Source organism: Solea senegalensis, linkage group LG3 (assembly GCF_019176455.1).
Source record: "Solea senegalensis isolate Sse05_10M linkage group LG3, IFAPA_SoseM_1, whole genome shotgun sequence".
In the NCBI taxonomy this organism is placed as follows: domain Eukaryota; kingdom Metazoa; phylum Chordata; class Actinopteri; order Pleuronectiformes; family Soleidae; genus Solea; species Solea senegalensis.
This window is the reverse complement of record NC_058023.1, coordinates 27,491,707-27,510,003: the sequence shown is the minus strand read 5'-3', so window position 1 is coordinate 27,510,003 and position 18,297 is coordinate 27,491,707.

The window sequence follows — 18,297 nt, the reverse complement described above, 5'->3', positions numbered from 1 at the left end:
GACAAAAATTGGCACGCAGATCAAAACTGGCGGGAAATGTTTTATCAAATAATGGGAAAGGTGGTGCAAAAGGGCTCAGTAGCGAAAACCTGGTAGGACAAAGCCGAAATTGAGTTACACCAAATTTCACGAGTGGAAACCTGTCACAGCCCAAGACGAACACAAAAGTCTATTAGGACCATAGCCTCAACGCAACAGGAAGTCAGCACTTTTTGAATTTGGCGTCCATCTTAGTGATTTGCATGTTTACGTAAACGAACAAACTTGTTAATCTTATCAACATTGAACAGCACTATGTGTACAACTGATTTACTGTGAAACAAAAAGGGCAAAAGTTCAATTCATAGTAAAAGTAGCAGTGTTAGTACAGGTGGCAGTCCTCTTGGAATCCTATATTGGGCTTGCGAGGTTGCTCCGATTTTCCGAGTTGGAAAATCAACTTAAAAGGGGCGTTCCTGATGAAAGAATGCCCCCTCACCTTCGAAACTACAACTGGAACGCACCAGTAATCTCCACCCTTGAATCTAATATCAAAGGGTTAGCTCCGACTGAGTTCACTCGCACGTTAGCATTCCGCACATTCCGTCTCCTGAAAAATAACAAGCTCACAGAGAGAGAAATCCCTACATCGTAACAGAAGCATGGCTGTTTTGTCACGTGCGTCGCATGCTCGTGTGCAAACGAGAGAGAGAGAGAGAGACATCACAGAAAACCTCATTAATATCTGGAGTAGGCAGAGAGTCTAAATGAACTCACTGTTCTAGTCTATTATTGCATGAGCAGATAGACAACAGTCATCTGCAACAACTTTGACAATCCAACAATAGTTTACATTGTGATGCAAATAGAACAAACATGACTGCATTTGGCCTCTAAATTGCAATAATTTCTTTAATTGTCTGTCATCTAAGATCACAGTTTGTCTTTTAATTATAAAACACACCAAATGACTACCTCTGAGTTACTATTTTGCTTTCCTTTATAAAGAACCTAAAAGGGACACTTGAGTAAAAGTACAAGTATCTTACCAGGAGTATATGACATTTACTTTACATTTACATTTTTATATTTATTTCAGTATCAAAAGTAATTTTCTGATATAAAATGTACTTCAAAAAAAAGTGAGGAGCTAGGATTGAGTCATGGTAGCTCTGTGGTCGGGCAAGTTGTCTATCAACAGGAAGGCTGTGAGTTCAATTGCTGGCTCTGCTCGTCTATATGTGTCCTTCAGCAAGACATTTAACCCCATGTTGAAGTGTGTGAATGACAATAATAATAATAATAATAATAATAATAAATGACTAGAAAAGTGCTATATAAATACAGACCATTACCAACTGATATTGTTTGGTAGTAACAAAGACAGTTAGGGGAAATGTGGTGGCGTAAAAATATAAATAACAAAGTAAAATACGTAACATGACAACAACATCATCATCACTGCCGTTTGAAATTCATTGTAAAAATGACAACACAACATATCTTAACAGGAAGGAAGACTCCAGCACGCTCTGTAATTTCATGCCATTTAAATGCTGCATATATGTTTATGGAACTAAATGGGGTTAAAGCACTTGTTGATCATTTAACTCGTCTCTGGAAGATCTATTCATTCATTCATGCACGGTATGGGGGGAAAGAAATGCAGGCATGCACAACACCAGCACACTCATGGAAAGCCAATGTGAGTTTAGACAACAGAACACTTCAGTTGCACTGGTGTTGGTCTGTGAATGGTCGCACAGTATGTTAAGAATTGGGTTAAAGGCTTGACGTGAGTAAGAGAAGCTGCTGTCATGACCAGAATAGTTCAGCCATTTCATTAAGTTAGTGTTGTGGAATGTGATGCAGTGTGAATGTGCCTCTATACGACCTTTACCCTTAAGCATGTCTGGAGTTTTATGCTTTCCTCTGCTGACAGACAGACAGATATTAGACATGAAGGAGAAATCAAATATTAGCACATACATATAAATTTAAGGACATACCAAACACCATTTTCTTTTCCATTCAGGTTTTTTAAGCGCAAATCACAGAACGATATCGGTGAACGATAGCGATTACTTCATGAAATTTAACTTTAAGTTGTGACGGGCTTCCTGAACAGCGCACAGAAAAACCCACACACACAGTCTTGGTCTTGTCCGTGTGCAGTGGTTCCTCATCTGGCGCCTCAGACATGGTTTGGTTTTTTTCTTCTTTTTTTTTTTTGTCTTGATTAACCACTTAGTTCAGTCTCTCAGACACAAGATTGCAGGGAAAAAGCAAGTAATGAAGTGCTTTTGAATTTGCATTCCTGAGAGCTTTCGCAGACGCCTTGATTTCAGTTTGCCTCCGTTGTTTGTCCTTCGTCGAGAGATGTCTGCTATTGTAACGGTAACATGTCGCAAGTGTCCATCCAGCCTCCTCCATATTGCTCCCTCATCAGCCTAACTGCGGCGAATAAACACAATCAACATACATCTGAAGGGGAATTTGGAGGCTTTTTCTCTCAAATTGTCACTGATGGGTTGTTCATCATGGTCATTATGCAGATTACAGTGTGACCGCGAATGCAATATCGAAGCCCTTTTCCCTCTAGAGCGATAGGCCACCATTTCGTGAAGCTGACCAAAAAAAAAGAAAAAGCCACTTGTTCTTCTACAAGTTGGACAAATGGACAAACTGCCTCAAGAATATGAAATTAACAGCACCGAAGTCAAGTTATTTTTTTTTTAGCATCAACCTTGACGACATGTGTGAATGCTGCATTACCAGTTGGGAATGTCAAGAAAAAGTCACGGTACATATCAGGAAGAATTATTTATAGAGACAAGTATTTCATAACTTCTTTGTAGAGCTGAAACAATTCATCGATTATGAATCGATTACCAAATGAATCAACCACTATTTTGATTATCGATTCATTGTTTTGAAGCTTTTTCCATGATTAAAACAAGATTTTCTGACTGTTTAAGCTTCTTAAATGTGAATATTTTCTTAATTGCTTTGCTCTGGATAACAAATAAATCATTAAAAGTGAATCCTTTTGGTTTGTGAAAAAACTTTATAAACTTTATAAACTCACTATTTAAAATGTTGTTTGCTTTGCAGACAACCACGGTTATGTAACACAATGACTTGCAAGAATCTGTGATTATTTCTGCTTTGGATATGGGGCAGTTGACATGAAAGCTTCCCTTTGCACCCCGCTCCTGTGTGGCAAGAAAAAGAGGAAACACAACATGCTTTAAAATGTGGGGCCCTTTCACTACTCCATGCATCCAGGACTGATTAAACATCAGGAGGAGGGAGATCAACAAGCAAGTTCATTTCATTTTGCACAGATAACAACAGTCTTCAGTCGCCTCAAAAACTGCAGGTAATTAGAATTTTCTTGGAAGCTATTATGTGACTTGTAAAAGTTGTACTTGCTGCCTTATACAGTGTTGTACAACAGAAGCCGAACAAGGAGTTTGTTAATGCCAGGTTGTAATGTTTTGAACTTTTTTTTTATAGTGCACATTAGTATTTTTAAAAATATTAAGAGCTAATACAACATAACACTATTTTCAATAATGGTACAGTATAGTGTTTTTCTGTGACATCCAGCAACATAGGAATTGATAAAAACATGAAAAATATCAATAATAAAAACATTTAAAGAAATTAACATATCAATAAAATTCTCAAGTTGAGAGTCAGGGTAATATATATTATCCAGAAATGTTTGCCAATTACAGCTATGTCTACATAGCAAAACAAATGTTGTGTATAGTGTCAGATATAAATAAATGTTTGTGATATTTTTCACGAGTAACATCATGTAGATTTAACAATCAATGTTTTATTTAAGTTTATGTAAAACATAAGTAATCATAATCATCTCCGTACTCCCGCAACCTCTTGCTGCCGAAAAACCAAAGGCTTGCATATCTAATAGGCACGTGAAATAGATTGTTGCACTTATTGAGAATGCAGATGCTTCTCTCCAGGTTTTTCTTTTAAATGCACTGAAATCCAAACATGGTCAATGCATTTCTGCTCTGCTCTAACCTCTAACGCGATAGAACATTATGCTGCAGCCGGTGTCGCCACACACACCACACACCATCATGCCCTGGTTTCTTTGAGCACATGGGAGAATGACACGGCAGGAAAATCTTTAAAGTTCCTTAAGTGGCACTTCCTCGTTTTGAGTCACCTGATATTATTTATATAAGTAAAAAAAAGAAAAGCCTGGTGAACTTCTCCAAACTTGCATCACGGGAATATTGTTTTGAGAGCGTGTGCACGTTCAGGGGTGAGGGACGTGTGGACAGGATGAGACGCCAGGACAGAAAGAGTGGGCGTGTATAAAGGCATCATGGGACAATGAGTCACAACCAAGATGACTAAGTAGTATTTCTTTGGGGGATGTTTGGGTGCAAACTCGGTGTAGCGTGCAGCATGATGGTGGTGTGCAGCAGGTTTGTGCACGGGGAACTCCACGAGTTGTGCAATTAATGTTTATCTTGTGTGTCATCGGCTCATGAGACACACACACACACAGTCTCGTACAGCACTCTTAATGAGGACATTCATAGACATAATGTATTCCCTGACCCCTTACCTTAACCTTAGTCATCACAACTACATTTTCAAACCAAGAAATTTGACTGGGCCAGACATTTCCTGCAGCCAGTATAAGCAACAGGTGAGGACACATTTAAGAGGTACGTCAAAAAGTGCATTAAAAAAATAATAAAGTATCTAACAATGACATTATTTTGGTCATACCTGGCCTTCGTACACCTCAAATTACGTTAAAAAAAAGTGCACAGTATTAGCTGTAACTATTTGAATAAAAAAAAAAGTGTTTGTTATCTCGGGTGCATTGCAAAATGCATGAAATCAATATTAGCATTTGTTTTTCTTTGAAATGAGGTGAACATTGTGTCATATACGACCCACAAACATCACACAGTGCCTAGCAATGCTATCAAACCTACTGTAGGAATATATGTAGGAATCTTTGGGGGACAGTGGAAAGTGTTCCAGGCTGGGCCACTATGAAGTTGGCTATGCCATTTGAATAGGCTGGCCTTAATCTAACCCTAATTCTAATCCTATGTCTTTACAAACTAAATGTCCTCACAAAAAAAGTTTGAGACAGAAATTGTCCCCACAGCCTCCAACACACACACTCATTTCTTACTGTGAGGCTTCAAATTGCAGTTCAAAGAGAATATTAATATTGTATATAATAATTTTTTTCAAGACATTGACTAAGTGCACCACAGCACCATCTTGTGGCTGATCTGGAAATGACAACTAGGATTTAATTTACAGTTCTTAAAGAAGTGCATGTCCATAAGTATTTTACTCTCCAATTTTAAAATGAATGATTGATTGATAAAAAAAATGTAAATTGAGCCTTTACACAGTCTAAGAGAGAGAGAGAAATGTGCCGTGAGAGGCTTAAGGGCAGGAGGGCATGTGCTGGAAGAATGTAAACATTGTCTGCTCTGAGGAGTGACTTCAAAGTTAGACGGTGGTAACCTCGTCTCAGTGGTGGTGCACAATCTTTGACCAGGAGAGAGTCAAAGTGAATGTTCACCCACGGTCGACGGCCTCTTCCTGAAGGTGCTCTTTGAAGTCACAGAATGGATCTGATTGACTTGTGAAGTAAAGACATGTAATGATTATGAAATATCTAGCTTGAAGCAACATGTTTAGATGTTAAAAAGCCGATATCTGGTGGTGAACTAACATGACATGTGAGCATCTACATTAGAGATCAACGACGAAAATAATATCAGCTGATACATTAAGGTTTTTTTACTGCGATATTTATGTCATCATTACTTATTACATCAGTATTTGGGCCAAACTTAGAAGTTACAATGAGAATCAAGTCGTAATCTTTAAGAATAAAGTCGTAATATAATGAGAATAAAGTCGTAATCTTTCGAGAATAAAGTAGTAATATATCGAGAATAAAGTCGTAATATAATGAGAATAAAGTAATCTTTCAAGAATAAAAGTAATCTATAGAATAAAGTAAGTAATATAATGAGAATAAAGTCGTAATCTTTCGAGAATAAAGTCTTAATATAATGAGAATAAAGTCGTAATCTTTCAAGAATAAAATTGTGACATTATGAGAATAAAGTCGTAATCCTTTGAGAATAAAGTCATAATATTATGAGAAAAAGTCGTAATCTTTCGAGAATAAAGTCATTATATTATGAGAATAAAGTGCAATATTATGAGAATAAAGTCATAATATTATGAGAATAAATAAGTAATATAAAGAATAAAGTCGTAATATAATGAGAATAAAGTCGTAATATAATGAGAATAAAGTCGTAATATTATGAGAATAAAGTCGAGTAATATAATGAGAATATAATAGAGAATAAAGTTCTTTCAAGAATAAAATTGTGACATTATGAGAATAAAGTCGTAATCCTTCGAGAATAAAGTCATAATATTATGAGAATAAAGTCGTAATCTTTCGAGAATAAAGTCATAATATTATGAGAATAAAGTCATAATATTATGAGAATAAAGTCATAATATTATGAGAATAAAGTCATATATTATGCCGTAATCTTTAAAGTCGAGAATAAAGTCGTAATCCTTCGAGAATAAAGTCGTAATCTTTCAAGAATAAAGTCATATTATGAGAATAAAGTCGTAATCTTGCGAGAATAAAGTCATAATATTATGAGAATAAAGTCGTAATCTTTCGAGAATGAAGTCGTAATAGTATGAGAATAAAGTCGTAATATTATGCGAATAAAGTCGTAATATTAAGAGAATAAAGTCGTAATTTTTCAAGAATACAGTCACAATCTTTCGCGAATAAAGTTAATAAAGTTGTAATCTGAGATAAAACAGACATATCAAAATAAAAGAACACAACTCTTGAAGGTGACCTCAGTGACCCTCACTCGAGCTGAATACTCGACAGTAATGACCGTGTGTGTGAGAGAGGTGTCAGGTGCTGAGGAGCGTTTGCTGGTGTGATCAGTGATAGAGGCTGGACCGCCTTTGTGTCTGAGCTCTTCATCATTATCGTGGCTCACTGACTCATGTCTTGAGCTCAGGGAGCAAACCTCTTGCAGCTTTCTGCTCCTGACGCGATGGGACGCCGGGAGGGACAATAACAGAGAATAAAAAAAAAAGCAATAAGAGGGTGCTTTAGTGCTTTAATACATGGCAGCACAGCAACAGAATGAGTGAGAGAGTGAGAGAGAGAGAGATGGGGGAGGCCTTAATGAAAATAAATAGTGGAGCTCAAAGGGTTGAGGAGACTAGAGGTGATGATGAGTGGAGAGCTGTACAACGTAGTATGTCTATGGGAGAGGGTTTAATGAGACAAGCGAAGGCGATTGTGTGTGTGTTTACTTGGATTTGTTACCTCTTTAGGACCAGGTTTTGGTCTCCATGGTCCTGACAGGGTCAGCTTTTATGCCAGAAAAGGTCCTAAAGAGATAACAAATCCAAGTAAACACACACACTGGCCTTTGCATGCCTCATTAAACCCTCTCCCATAGACACACTACTCTGTGCAGCTCTCCACTCTTCAGGACCTGTTCCGGCATCAAACACGACCTTGTCAGGACCACTAAAAACCTGGTCCTAAAGGGGCAGAACCCTCATTTTTGAGGAACTGCTTGAGATTAAGGCTAATTGAATTGCAGTTAGGCGTCAACCGGTTGTGGTTAAGCTGTGGAAGCTGTGTCTCTGTGTGAGTGGGTGAGGATTTATGTCAGTCTGAAGCATGCAGATGACAGACAGACAGACAGACAGACAAATTACCAGCCACGGTACCTCTCCACTTCCACTAGTAAATCAGATTTTCAGCCAAAGCACGTGGCTTTGAAGGTTACTCACAATTTTTAAACGCCAGCTCCATGACAACAGAGCTGCATTCAAGCTCATGAGCCTCTTGCTCTATCTATAGCTATAGCTGGACTAAAGTTTGACTTTATATTATATATATTACATAGTGATTCACAAGAAACTCTTAGGAACTGTCCACATGAAAACGAGTCTAGGTGAATCCACTGAAGTCTGCTTCTGTAATTCTATATATTGTAATGTATACTTATTTGAATACAGCTTTATTTAAAAAATAAATAAATATAACTAAAATAAAATTTTACGCAGAGCACACGCCATATGCGCATACTCAACATCTTCTTCTCCTCCACTTTTGGGTATTGGATTAAGACATTTCTCGGGATGACAAAGAAAAAGGTTGTTTGAAAAAAAACAAACAAACAAACAAACACAAAAAACAGACATTTCGGTCAAAATGACCACATATGCTTTTAGTTCTGGACTGGTCACCTGGTTACGACTGATATGGAGCTGGAAGCTTGTTTGCATGCAGTGATGCGCTGTGTCCCTCAGCGACAACAAGGCTTTGTGCATGTGTAAACCTTATCTGCAGAGCAGCAGGAGGCCTTTAGTTAACTGTCAGCTCACAGTTAGAAGAAAAAGAAGTCAAACAGGAGTAACACTTGTTCAACAGCATGGAGATCATAAGGTGTTGGTCTCATGAGTTCAGGTCATCACAATAGCATTACGTGGTCTTTCAGCAGTCAATCAGTCATGAGCCTTATTACTAAAGGTGAGCTAATTAAACGGAGGGGGAACAGAGAACAGCCCCACGCTTTACTTTTAACTTGATATTTGTAGACAAGTAAGAAAAACTGCCGTCCTACATTTTTACAGGTGACCTCTTGACTTTAAGTTCTGGATTCAATTGAATAAATTCAGTGACAACAACCAATGACCACCTGAGTGATTAAGAGTAAATGATCACAGTTCAGTTTGGTGGCAATAGAGCAATAAAGACAGTAGTGGAAATGGAGTCGTAAAGAGAAGACAAAACAACTGAAATAGAAAAAAAAAAATCATTCACAGACACATCTTTATTCAAAGTATTTAAACTATTGACAACAACCTAAAAGAAAAGGTATTATTGAATTATTAAAATAAATCAAATGAAATTAAACTCTGTTTCTTGGTTTTTGAATTCAAATTCCATTCAATCATGTCTCCCCTCCACCAAAGGATTTTAGTTACTGAATGAAAAGTTTGGAAAGCACATGGCTCTTCTTCTGTGCTGCCAACAATGGATTAAAATTCCTCACTTTTAACACTTTCGCGCACAAACTCGCACACTCATGACATGAGATAATGAACACTGATTTGGATTTTTTAGCTCCTTTTGGGTAAATATTATCTCAGGTAATGCTGTTCTGCACTTGATGGTGAAGGTTACACTGCTTAAAATGACCTGAAACGTAATTTCCAGATTGGTCGAAAGATTGGACACACTTCCTCCTTCAAGTAAATGGAAAGGTGTGTCCAAAACTTTGACTGGTGTGTCCAAAACTTTGACTGGTGTGTCCAAAGCTTTGACTGGTGTGTCCAAAACGTTTGACTAGTGTGTCAAAACTTTGACTGGTGTGTCCAAAACTAACTAGCGACTCCCAACTTCTGACTAATGTGTGTGTCCAAAACTTTGACTGGTGTGTCCAAACTTTTGACTAGTGTGTCCAAAACTTTGACTGGTGTGTCCAAACTTCTGGTAAAACTCTGACTGGTACGTGACATGATCAGTTTACTCTCCACTCAAAGACAATGGTCTCCTTATTCCAGTGGGTCACGTCAATTATGTTAAGATGATTTGCACAAATCTGATTTTAATTAAATAACAACAAAAATTACAATTACATTTCAAAGAGTCAGCTTCAATACTCCTATTCTATTTCCAGCCACTACAACAAGATAAATGTATTTTATTTGAAGCATTTAATAAAATTACCATTTTAAAGTGAGGTGCACGTAGTTCCGACTCGAGCCATTTGACCTAGCGTTTGACTGTACTGCGCAACCTTTAATGATTAGGGGCCTGAGCACGAATGCCATGGGCCGGACATATTATTGTTCCGTGTTTGTGGTAATTTTTAAGGGGATTAACGTGCATAAAAAGGTCTGGCGAAAATGCGATATTGGCATAGTGTCCGAACCCATGCGTTGCCCAAAATTTAGTTCCACCGAATTTCCCGAAACTTGGTGGGAAGATGTTATAGGCCAAGGCGAACCAAAAAGTCGATCGGAACCGTTGCCTCAACTCAAGAGGAAGTTGGCCATTTTGATTTTTTTACGTCCATCTTGGCGATTTGCACCCTACGTAAATGAGCGAACTCGTCTGAACGCATTTGTCGCACCAACATAAAAAAAAAACCTCGACAATTTGTACTAGAAACATCAAAGGCAAAAAGTTGTCGGAAGGTTTTGCGAATTCAAAAGGGGCGTGGCCAAGGCAACCGTCGCCATTTTGGCGAATTTTGACCATTCGCCACGAAACAGGAAGTGCCCTGTTACTTTGGCATACATTGTCCGTTTGCCTCAAAAACCTCACACGCGACACAATAGACCGACCGCGAACACGTCTACGGACACAAACCTAACCCAGCCGCCATTTCACCACAAAACAGGAAGTGCCCCATAACTTTGACCGATTGCCTCGAAACATCATAGGTGACACAAGAGACCGACTCTGAACACGTGTACATTATTATCAGTATTATTTGATTATTATAAATAAAAATAAAGACTGTTGAGTGAGGGATACAGTGAGGTCAGGGAACTGCTGCACTCCCTGACTTGCATGGGGGACGCAAGGGCCCTTTCATGACTGCGTACAGTCCTATATAGTTGTTGTTTATTTATTAATTGCCTCCGTTTGGCTTTGAATAAAAACACTAGGAAAAAGACACTAGGTGACATTATTTGTAAACTGCATCCAGCAAATAAACTGGCTCTGTTAAGCAATACTGTCAGACCTGACTGAGGGAGCATGAGTGGTTTTTGGTCATACTCCAACATCACTGGTCGACGATAAGACCTGAACGCGCTATACTGAGAAACACAGAGAGGGTCGTGTGGAGCTGATGGGCGTCATCAGCATTTTATCTGACAATGGTTTGAATGGAACAGACATTTGTTTATATTTAAAACTTACACACTACAAATGTAACTATACACACATAATGGGTTGCTAATGGACTCGGAGGGGCTGAATGGGTTCAGTGACCCTGGTTGAGCGACATTCCCAAAACCGATAAAACGCTCATTGTGCGTTAAAGCCACTCAATTGTCATTTATGGAAGATGCCTTGCTCACGGGCAAACAGAGAATCTCACACAATAATGGACAAAGACCTGCGCTAAACCTTTACAAACAAACCACTTGTTCCAAATGACAATTTCAGTAGGAATGTAGCTGCGTGGACAAAAACCACATCTCTACATTTACAAAAAAAAAAAAAAAAAGGAGAAGAATTTTTTCTCATGCCAATCTCGATCCACGTCACCTACACATTTTTACACAGGACCGAGCACTGCCTGCAAATTCTGCAGAGGAGAAATTCTGCACTGTTGGTGACAGAGTAAAGGCAATTAAACACTGTTTGCACCATGCTTGGACAGCCAGGCAGGCGTACGCCTGGCTAATTAACCTCCTACACAAGGAGAGAGAGAGGGGGAAAGAAGAGGGAAAACTAGACACCAAGATTATAATCACACATATTCTTCTATTCTTACCTCCATTCTTCTTGTGTTCGACCAGTCCTGCATGTCCTATTTAGCGTGTATTCTCCATTAGTACTCCAGTGACACTGACAGCTAATTTGCACTCAAATATAGTAATTTAGATATGAAGTACTTACTTTCATACTTGTGTCCTTGGCTCCCCTTGGGACCGTCAACTATTGATGACTTTTCCTCATCTAATGCAGTTCTGGGAAACTTTCCTCTGGAAAATGGATAGTTTTTGTTTTTTTTCTTGTTCTCAATGGCAGCAGACAGCAAGGCTCCTGGGCAGAATGTAAAAAAAAAAAGAAAAAAAGAAGAAGAGAGCTAAGACAAGTGTTGTGACCGGAATTGTTTGGGTTTACATTGATGGAAAATGTATCTGGAGGCAGATGAAAACTATTCTGCTCTTTGGGAAGTCGTGTGGCCATGCTCTTATTGATGAATATGCATTGATGTAATGGGGAAAATTAATTTTTTTTTTTAAACCATTGCTAAACGCCGTGGAACACAGCTTCTGCTCATGAACATTACAGTACATGCTTGACACACGCATAACTACTTCCACCCTCGATTTTCAGTCCGGCCCACTTTTTCCATCCTTTCCTTTACTCGTTATTCACTGAAAGATTCAGGAGTAAATCATGATTTAATAAGGATAATATAACAATTTCATTACATAATTGGTTAATATACTAACTAAGTGTTATTTCCTTCTTCTTTTTTTTTTGCCCGTAGTTCTGTGCTGTAAAAATGTTCCACTCGTGCTCCGGTCCAAACAACCAGTGGGCGATTAATCAGAGAGATGACGGACAGCTGGGCTTTTATAATTCTGGACCATATCCACACAGTTGGCCTCAATTTCGTATGCCAAGTCCCAGCAGCACCGTTCACCATTCTCCAATGCAGCATCCCTACGGTGGAGCTTACACCACGGCACAATCCTCTGCTTGGTGTCAACCCCACAACATATGGAAGGTAGGTTGACACAACGTGATGTCATGGTGGCACTGTCTAAATCATACTTGAAATTGTTGTGTGACAAAGATGTTTGATGAACACTTCCAATAGTCCAATTCATAAATCCATCCATCTTCTACTGCTTTATCCTCCACATGAGGGTGGCGGGGGGAGCTGTGCCAATCTCAGCTGACATAGGGCGAAAGGCAGGGTACACTCACACCTATGGTAAATTTAGAGTGTAGAGAGTAGAGTAGTATGTTGTAAATGTCATTTAAAAACAAACAAACAAAAAATATGTTGAGATAATCCAGGATCAAGGATTCAGCATGGTGAACTGGCTGTAATCCCTACTGGTATATCCTTTAAGTGTGGCTAAAACGGCTGATTATCCAGCTATTTACTAATATCTTAGGATATACTTTGTGGTACAGCTTCAAGGCCAAAAACCCCCAAAACATTATATTGTTTGCTTGTGGTATTCTATTTTTTGTTCTTCTTCCCACATTCAACTCCCTTTGTTCCTCTTAATATCTTCACATTACATTTATATGGTGGACCCACAATGAACTGCAATCACAAGCATAAACAACTCACACCTACATTTAACATTTAAATCACTCCCACTATCAATGGCTTCTTGGCCACATGCCCCCATAACCCATAAATCACCACCAGTAATTACAGTAACTGTCGGGATGAAAAAAATGTCACATGTTAAATGCACCGTCACATGTCTAATGACAGAGGCTGATCGAGCGCATCAGCTGTCATAAATGTGAAACCAAACGAGGCTGTAAACACAGCAGGCCTCCTGTGCTAAATCTCCTCCTTTCCGCCGCATGTAAACAACTTCAATGGCACACTGCGGAATATTCATCAGAGCTCTTTAGAGGCCTTTAGAGGGTTCTTATCACTGCTGTAAAAGGACATTTACAGTACTGTGCGAGATCGGATTTGTTATTTCAACAATGTTATTAAGACCATACAGTATACTTACCTCTACTACTACTTTCAGGAAGAAAAGAAGATTAAAGTGTCAAGTATTTAGTGTGACTTACACTTGAACAATACGAGAACCCTGGCTGTCTTAAACCTAGAGTGAAGCCATAATTGATGTGAAAAAGGTCTATTACTCCACATGAGTTAAACTCATTAACGGCTTAGTAATATATATACGACCAACATTTTAGTCATGTGACTCCAATCCACAGTACTTGAAATGATGCTCACAGAGGCAACACAACCCAGTAACCACCTGCCACGGTGATCGTATTCATACTTGCTTTTTCAATTGTGGCATCGTTGTCCACACATTGTACCAATAGATCAATGAGCCAAAGCCCGGAAGATCCGGATACCGCGAGCAATTACGGCGATCCATTCAGCGCGAGCGCGCGGCTGTGTGCTCTGGTATGAATAAAATAAAATCTGGGGAATAGGGGAAAAAAAAAAAGAAAAAAGATCACATCTATTTTCCTGCATTGCTTTGATGCAAAAGTGAGGATGAATTTTGTATGTTTAGAATACATGAGGCCATTGTGGGAGGAAAAAAAACGAAAAGAGCCAAATAACTCCCAGATCGGCCGTCTCAGTAGGCTTCGGGGAGAGAATTTCTGGAAAGGAGATATGAATCAGACTTTTAGAGGAGCAGGAACAGAAAACATCCCTACATTAGTTGGATGAGTGATAGACTTCAAAGCATTGTTGCGCTATGTTTTTCACTTCTGTGGGAGGCCTTTCATGTGCTAAAGCTGGTCTTGTGTGTGATGTGTGTGTGTTTGTGTGCAGTCAATATATGCCTCGGGGTACGAGCCGCTTTCCTTCAATACAAGAGGAAGAGTGGTTTGGTAGATGCAGGTGAAGGTGATGTCAAAGAAGGAAAACAAGAAATTGCTCTGGCCTGAAGAAAGGCTTATATTTGACTTGATATGGTGAGATATATATTTATATATATTCATATATCTGGCCCTTTTATGGTTAAAATAAGCACACATAATGTTTGAGGCTCAGGTGTTGAAGGGTTAAGTGACTTTTAGATATTGATGCCACTTGGGCTGGTTTGAGTATTTCAGAAACTGTCAAAACCAAGGTATACACAAGACCTCCGTATCCGAACATCAAACCTTGAAGCGGATGGGCTACAGCAGCAGGACACTAGCCCTGGTGCCACTTTTCCACCTCATTATGCATCACTGTTCACCTAATAAAGTGGTAGATTAGTGCGTAATATCCTCAGTCTTCACTCAAAACACGGTCATACTAGGCCCTAAGTGTGTGTTCTGGAAACGCCGTCAAATACGACTTTGCAAGCACCTTGATGCACACTACAAATCAGGGTTTGTTTGTCCGACAGCCATGGCAGAGCTTGTGAGTCATGGTGGAAACAGACACAAAACTTTAGTGTGTCGTTTGGAAATGTTTCCACAAATTCAACTGGCCAGCACAACTTGTACTGTGGCAATCAAAGACAGATGCAGTGGCCTGACCAAAGCATTTTGCCTGAGAAATGTAATCTTGTTACAGCAAAACTTAATTTAAAACCATTAACTGTGAACATCCATCATTTTTTTTTTTTGATGGCAAAGTGTAAGCAAATGACAAATGACTCACATCCTCTCTCAGTTCATCCAAATGGTCACCTACAGATGGCGGGAGAGAGACCAGGTCCAGAACTGTGAGAAAGCGGCGCTAACGTTAACAATTTATTTGGGGTAATACGTTATGAAGGAAAATGGGCTGAAGCTGGCGTGGAGGAAGAGAGACGAAGAAGAAAAGTGAGGAATGCATGACACGGGGAGAGAGCAAAGAAAAGGAGAAAAGTGCGTGTTGGACAGCAAGGACTCTGGAGGGGTAAAGCATGGGAGAGCAGCAGCAATGGCTCCGGACCACCCATCTGGACTGGCCGAGTGCCTAGGCTGGCTGGACTCGGCTGGCTGGACAGAAGTCCAGTGCAATAATTCAGATGTAACTCTGGGTTGGAAACGTATAAAAGCTGAACTACTCATCGTTAACATACTGCAGTTATGAAAGCTAATGAAAATTTGGATTTTTGAAGTCATTGCCGAGGGGCTGTAACGCGTGTAAAGGACTGTGCCGTTTTCCCATACTCAAAAAATACTCTGTTTTTTAGACCGTGTTGGAAATAAATACATTAAAACAACCTATACATTCCAGTTTCCTCTATTCCAGTATGTGAAAATATAAGACAATGTCTCTGAAAATGCCGAAAATGAAACTTATTCAACCAAAATTCTAAACATAACCAGACTTATCTTCAAGTCTTCAGATGTCCATAATGCAGTCTCAATATGGACATGCAGTGATTACCACCTCTGGGAACTGCAGCTTATTTTCAACGCTGACCCTCATCTCTCAGGACATGGCAGTTTGTAGCAGACTGGGCCTTAAAGATTTTGTCTGAGAAAGCCTGGGCGCCCTGTGTTGGAAGTACCGGCCTTCAAAAGCATTCATGGAGAAGGATTCATGGTTAAGCAAGGAGGTCTGCTGGTGCCCACACCCGCTACAACCCTTCCTTAAAAGAATGCAAAGACTTAGAAATAGGCCAAACATCTGGCAAGAAATCGCCGCTACGAGAATGGAATGTGAGATCATGTACGCATACGTAGAATGGCCACATAAAGCCAAAAGTATGGAGTATGGACGAACCCATTACTAATGAAATAAACAAGGGATTTCGGTGACATTTTCAGGGGGATGTCCTTGAAAGCTCAATGAGAAAATCCAATGACATGGATACAGAAAGTTTGCCTTGAAAGACCAGGATGCTGCCCCCGAAGTTGGAGACAATCATGCCCCTAACCCTAACCCCTGGCTATGTTGTCCAAGAGTTCCAATACCCATCTTACACATGACACAGTGGTCATGTCAATGAAGGAGCGTATGCTGGACTCAAACGCAGAGCTGTGGGTTATATTTTCAGATGGTGTAAATTCAGAGTAAACCAGGGTAAGGTGGTGATACATCTGCTTCTGGAGGGTTCTGCCAGTACGTAGGTGATAAGGGCTGATGAGGATCTGAGTGAGGACACTCCTTGTTAGCTGGTGATCATATCACACAAAGCTATTTGGATGCGGCAATGCTGTCATAAGAGATGGCATGATTCTTTTAGAATAAGATTTATCATATTCAGTTTAGATCAGCATATGCCGGTACAATGTTGGAAACATTGGTGGACGTTTGTATATGCTGGGGTGATGGAGAATTTTCAGAGTTTTTCTGAGACACTAATAGGATTAGACAGAAAATTCTCCTTAATGCTTCACGTTTGATTCTTTAGTGTCTCACGTTGGGACACAAATCCACACCTAACCATCCTGACCTCGTCTTACACCAATTGTTCTGACAATAGCAGAGGGCGAGTCACCAGACTGTCCTGATAATAATGGACACACAGAAGAAAAACGCAGACCATGTCTGGATAAAACATATCATAATCCCTAAAGGTGGGGGCACTGGGGGGGTTTCAAGGCCACCAAGATAGCTATTCATGGCATCTCGAGATGTGGAAAGACCTCCGGGAAAGACATTGTGAGGTGTTGGTATGAGACTTGGTATGACACTCATGGGAAGAATGGTGATTAGTGACGAAGAGGATTGACTACACTCGAGGGGAGCAACACATTTAAAGACATGAGCATTATTGATTAAGAGTTTCTGAATTTCTGAAACAGAAAAAACATATTTGACTGGATTATGTTATCTAACACGAAACACATCATTTAAGTTTTTATGGTTATTATTTGGAACTGGCAGCATTTGGGAAAGACTAATCTGGTTTAACACAAAAACCATCAACAGTAATGTGATACACATGTGTATTACATTTGAGTAACACTATGATCTTAACCAGGAAAACACTAGAAATACAGTGCTTTGTGTTTTTGTCCTCCCCCGCCCATTGTGCAAAGACATGCACAGGTTAGGTTTAATGGATACACTAAAGTGACTGTAGGTATGAATGGTTGCTTGTCTCTGTGTGTTAACCTTGTCATCCTGTATTTTTCCTCAGTTCCATTTACGATTAGCTCCACCTCCCCCAACGCCCCTCAAAGAATAAGTTAGTTCCTTTCTTCACTGGACGATACGGAACACCAATGTAATCGGACTCATTTCTGGTATGGACACGGTCAACTGCAAGCAGGGGCTTAATATCTAAATTCATGTCATCACTTAATGGGAATTAACTCAGGAGTCTGTCTGGGAACTCGGTTTGGCCCTGAATGACATTTCCAACTTTGGATTGAAACTGATTGCACTAGTGCCTCTAAATAAACTTGTCTGTGTGTATCGTGGCATACCTGATTAAATACAGTTATGAGAATGACCTCAAGTTACACTCAAAAAAGTAGCTATATATCTCACACACACACAGTGGCTGGATGAGGTTAAGGATTGAGGTGATTAGGGTTTGAGTGGATGAGATAAAGCAGTAAAGCAATCAGTGATGTGGTAAAAGGACCTTTTGTCTTCAAGTATACAAGATAATGACCGTTAGTAATTGTCTACTCCTAATAACACGGGCCTCATCAAGCCCTTCTACTCTCAACTATTATCTGTGCTCTGCTCTTTACACCTTCCTTTTCTTTGACCACCATCCCAAACATCCTCAGAATGGGTTTGTTCGCGTTGGAACGTGATCCTCCAGGCGTCTCTCACACGTTTCCCAAAGTTTTACTCGGAATCTAAGTGGCAAAATGTCTTATTATGACTGGATGCATTCATCATTTTATGTATT